A 5595-nucleotide genomic window follows, 5' to 3' on the forward strand; every position below is an offset into this window, starting at 1 on the left:
GGGGAGGAGTGGAGTGTGGAGGGAGATGGAGAGAGAGAGGGAGAGGGTGGGAGGAGAGAGAGAGAGATGGAGAGAGTGGGGGGGAGGGAGAGAGAGAGAGTGGGGGGAGGGATGAGGAGAGAGTGGTGGGGGGTCGTATGTGTGCTTGCCGCGCTCGCGAGGGTTGGTATTTCGGGTGAGGAGAGAGAGAGTGGGGTGAGGAGAGAGAGAGAGTGGGGGGAGGGAGAGAGAGAGAGAGTGGGGGGAGAGAGAGAGAGAGTGTGGGGGGAGGGAGAGAGAGAGTGTGGGGGGCGGGAGAGAGAGAGTGGGGGAGAGAGAGAGTGGTGGGGGGAGGGAGAGAGGAGAGTGGGGGGAGGGAGAGAGAGAGTGTGGGGCGGGAGGAGAGAGAGAGAGTGGGGGGGGAGGGAGAGAGAGAGAGTGGGGGGATCGCTCTCGAGAGGAGTTGGCTACGCTAGAGATTGTGTCGGGGCGCCCGCGAGGAGGAGAGAGAGAGTGGGGGGGAGGAGAGAGAGAGGGGGAGAGAGAGTTGCGTCTCGAGGTGGGGGGAGGAGAGAGAGAGTGGGGGGGAGGGTCGAGCGAGAGAGTGTGGGGGGGAGGAGAGAGAGAGAGAGTGGGGGGGAGGGACTCGAGAGAGTCCGTGGGCGGCGAGAGTGGGGGGGAGGAGAGAGAGTGGGGGGGGGGGAGGGAGAGAGAGAGTTGGGGGAGAGAGAGAGTGGGGGGGAGGAGAGAGAGAGAGAGTGGGGGGAGGAGCGAGAGAGAGTGTTGGGCTCGCTGATTGTTGGGCTCTCTCTCTCCTCGGCTTTGTTCTCTCTCTCTCTCTCGCTGAGGTTTGCGCTCTCTGAGCGCTAGTTTCTTGAGGCGAGAGAGTGTGTCGGGGGCGGGACGAGAGAGAGAGTCTCTATTCGATGTTTGCTTTCGCTCTCTCGCAGATTTTTTCTTTCTGCTCGTTTCTCTCGAGAGAGAGAGCTCTTGGGGGGAGGGAGAGAGAGAGAGTGGGAGGAGGAGAGAGAGAGAGTGTGGGGGGAGGGAGAGAGAGAGAGTGGGCGAGGGAGAGTTCTAAGCGAGCTGGGGGAGAGAGAGTGCGGGAGAGAGAGAGAGTGGGGGAGGAGAGAGAGAGTGGGGGGAGGGAGAGAGAGAGTCGGGTCTCGAGGGAGAGAGAGAGAGTGGGGCGGAGGGAGAGAGAGTGGGGGGGGGAGGGAGAGAGAGGGGGAGGAGAGAGAGTGAGACGAGATGAGAGTGAGAGAGAGAGAGTGGGGAGAGAGAGTGAGGGAGCTGAGTGAGAGAGTGGCGTAGAGAGTGGGGAGGGAGAGTGGAGAGGAGAGAGGCAGAGTGGGTTGGGATCGAGAGATCGATGGGGAGAGAGAGAGAGTGATGGGGAGAGAGAGTGGGGGGAGAGAGAGAGAGAGTGGGGGAGGGAGAGTGGAGTGAGGAGTGGGGAGGACGAGAGAGAGTGGGGTCGCTTCGCTTTCCCTCTCTCTCTATTGTCCCTCCTCGAGAGGTGCCCTCGCTTAGAGTTCTGAGAGCTCGCGAGAGTTTGGGGTGAGAGAGAGAGAGTGGGGGAGAGGAGAGAGAGTGAGAGAGAGAGAGAGAGAGAGGATCTCGAGATAGAGCGAGCTAGCGCTACGCAACCCTAGACCTACTCGACAAATACTGCCAAAATTGGGGCTCTAACAGTAAATCTCAAAGACAACCAACATCATGATTTCAGAAAACCGACCCCCAGCTGTCAGGAACACCCCTACCCAGTTTACCCCTCAGTGATACCCACTATAGGACACCCACTATGAGCTACACCTACCTGGTCTAACTATTACAGCATCAGGGAGGCTTCAGCATAGCAGTGAATGCCACTAACGAAAAAGCCCGAAGAGCCTATATGCAATAAAAAGAAACTTCCTACAACATCCAAATCCCAATCAAAATCTGGCTCCAAAATTTTGACAGCATAATCCTGCCCATTGCACTGTACGGTAGTGAAGTATGGGGCCCGCTAAATCACCAAAGCTACACTAAATGGGAAAAACACACAATAGAAGCCCTACATGCAGAATTCTGCCGAAGCATCCTTCGCACCCAAAGAAAAACGCCAACAAATGCATGCAGAGCCGAACTAGGCAGATACCCACTGATAATAAACATCCAAAAACGAGCACTAAACTTCCTAAAATCACCTCAAATCTAGCTCCCCAGACACCCTTCATTTCAAAGCCTTTCAGACCCAAGAGCTAAACCCAGAAAAGAGTCCCCTGAGTCAGCTGCTACTGAAACTAAGTACTCAGCCGGACCCTGACCAGCCCCAGACCAACACAGCCGTCCAAACACCAATCCGAGTGAACCAAATCATTAAAAAATGCAAAGAAACCTACCTGGAACATTGGAACAAAATAACCGAAAGCCAAAGCAGATTAGAATGTTACCGGGGCCCTAAAAAGAGAATATAAACTGGCAGACTACCTCACGACCATCAGAGACACAAAACAGAGACAGACCCTCACCAGGTACAGACTAAGCGACCACCAACTGGAAATTGAAAAAGGCAGATACAAGAAATCCTGCAGCCTAGAGAGAATAGAATATGCGATCAATGTCTGGCTGGCGAGGTTGAAACAGAAATGCATTTCCTCCTAAAATGCGAAAAATTCAACACATCAAGAAACATATTATTCAACAAGCTAAGCCAAACAACCCCAGATTTCAAGGAATTGGATGATCTGTCAAAATTGAGATTAGTCCTAGGAGAAGGAGACAGACCATACCTTGGGGCTAAATATGTAACAACATGTCACAACCTGAGGACTGTTTAAAAGTAAGACTGTTTAAAATTAATATTGAACGTACCAAATGAAGTAGAAAGACTGTTTAAAATTAATATTGTTTAAAAGTAATATTGTATATACCCAACAAATGTCAAATCGATTGACACCTACAGAATGTTGGAAAACTGTACCTTTTTGCAATGTAAGCTTTGGCAATATGGTTCTCTGTAAACTTTCATGCCAATAAAGCATTTGAACTGAACTGAACTGAACTGAGTGGGGGAGAGAGAGAGAGAGAGAGACTGGGGGGAGAGAGGAGAGAGTGGGGGAGAGAGAGAGAGAGAGTGAGAGACTGGGGGGGGGGAGAGAGAGAGACCGAGAGGGGGAGAGAGAGAGAGAGACTGGGGGGGGGGGGGGGGGAGAGAGAGACACCGACTGGGGGAGGGAGGGAGAGAGAGAGAAACCTGGGGGGGGGAGAGAGACTAGGGGAGCCATTTCCAGGCCCAAGGAAAGGTGATAATATGTGGGGACCTAAATGCAAGGACCGTTGTGAACCCGACTTCATAGACCCACAGGGAAACAACCATGTGTTTGGCCAGACCCCTTTAGATGTCACACCAGCCATCGCAAATCGGAACAACCTTGATCGTGAAATAAATAAAAGCGGTAGGGAGGTAGTGCAACTCTGCCGAGCCTTAGGCCTGACATAGTTAACGGTAGGTTCAGAGGGGACTCCCTAGGGAGACTCACATACTCCTCAACTCTTGGGTCTAGTGTGGTGGACTATACAATCACTGACCTGGACCCCTGCGATATCAACTCATTCACTGTCAGGCAGCAATCCCCCCTCTCAGACCATAACCAAATAAATATGTACCTTAAACTTTCTGCCCAAACTACAGACACAAAAAAGGAACCCAGTAAGCTCCACAAAATAAACCAGACATACAGATGGCCCCAGACAGTAGAGAAAAATTCATCACAGCACTAAAGTCACCTGATCTCACAAGTAAAATATCAAAATTTAAAGAAAACCCATACGAGATCACCAGAGATGGTGTAAACATGGCCATAGAGGATATAAATATGATCTTCCATGAGGCAGCTGTAAAAGCCGACCTTGTGAAACAGAAGAGGAAGCGTCACAAAAGACAAAATAAAAATAAGAATGGTTTTGACCACGAATGCAAAAATGCCAGAAAAGACCTGAGAAAAATATCAAACCAAAAGCATCGCCAACCAAACAATCCGGACCTACGTACTAGATACAATGAAACCCTCAAAAGATATAAACACACCATTAGGAACAAAACACAAAACTATACCCACAAAATACTCGAAGAAATTGAAAACTCCACCAATCCAAAACAATTCTGGGAAATGTGGAATAACCTGAGTACAACACAATTGCAAGCATTACCAATTCCAAGATGGCGACATCTGGAGAACACATTTGAAAACCTCTACAAAGACATCCCAATAAACGAAACAAACCCAAGTCAACATCAGGTCACAGAAAAACTCCACACATTAGAAGCAACAATTAAAAGACAACCAAAACCCTCTAGACTCCCCAATCACATGGAAAGAACTGGCCACAAAAACAAAATCTCTCCACCTAAAGAAAGCCTGTGGCCCAGACAACATCAAAAATGAAATGCTCAAGTTCAGCAATATGGAGATGCAGGGTGCGGTACTCAAATTATTCAACATCATATTACGTTCAGGCTGTTTTCCCGATATCTGGTGCCAAGGACTAATCTCCCCCATATATAAAAGCGGAAACAAATCAGACCCAAATAACTACCGCGGCATCTGTGTCAACAGTTGTCTAGGGAAGTTATTCTGCAGTATTCTAAATAGTAGATTACTTGATTTTCTTAACAAACATAATATCCTCAGAAAAAAACAAATAGGCTTTCTTCCAAAACACCGCACCGCCGACCATATCTATACCCTTCACACCCTCATTGAAAAACATATACACCAAACAAAAAATGGGAAAATATTCGCCTGTTTCATCGACTTCAAGAAAGCCTTTGACTCTATATGGCACGAAGGGCTCTATTATAAACTTCTTCAGTGTGGAATAGGGGGCAAAGTCTATGACCTTATTAAATCAATGTATCTGAAAAACAAATGCGGGGTCAAAATTGGAGACAAACGCACCGATTTCTTCACCCAGAGAAGAGGCGTCCGACAGGGCTGCAATTTGAGCCCGACCCTGTTCAACATATACATAAATGAATTAGCAGACATGCTGGAGCAAAGCGAGTCACCAGGTCTCCGTCTCCTTGATGGAGAAGTGAAATCCCTGTTCTATGCGGACGACCTGGTTCTACTGTCTCCCACAGAACAGGGATTACAGCAACAACTAGACCTACTCGACAAATACTGCCAAAATTGGGCTCTAACAGTAAATCTAAAGAAAACCAACATCATGATTTTCAAAAAAGGCCCAGATGTCAGGAAAACAAATACCAGTTTACCCTCAGTGATACCACTATAGGACACACTATGAGCTACACCTACCTTGGTCTAACTATTACAGCATCAGGGAGCTTCAGCATAGCAGTGAATGCACTAAAAGAAAAGCCCGAAGAGCCCTATATGCAATAAAAAGAAAATTCTACAACATCCAAATCCCAATCAAAATCTGGCTCAAAATATTTGACAGCATAATCCTGCCCATTGCACTGTACGGTAGTGAAGTATGGGGCCCGCTAAATCACCAAAGCTACACTAAATGGGAAAAACACACAATAGAAGCCCTACATGCAGAATTCTGCCGAAGCATCCTTCGCATCCAAAGGAAAACGCCAACAAATGCATGCAGAGC

This window comes from Somniosus microcephalus, chromosome 4 (genome assembly GCF_052327205.1).
Source record: "Somniosus microcephalus isolate GS21.2 chromosome 4, FLI_Smic_1.0, whole genome shotgun sequence".
Classification (NCBI taxonomy): Eukaryota; Metazoa; Chordata; class Chondrichthyes; order Squaliformes; family Somniosidae; genus Somniosus; species Somniosus microcephalus.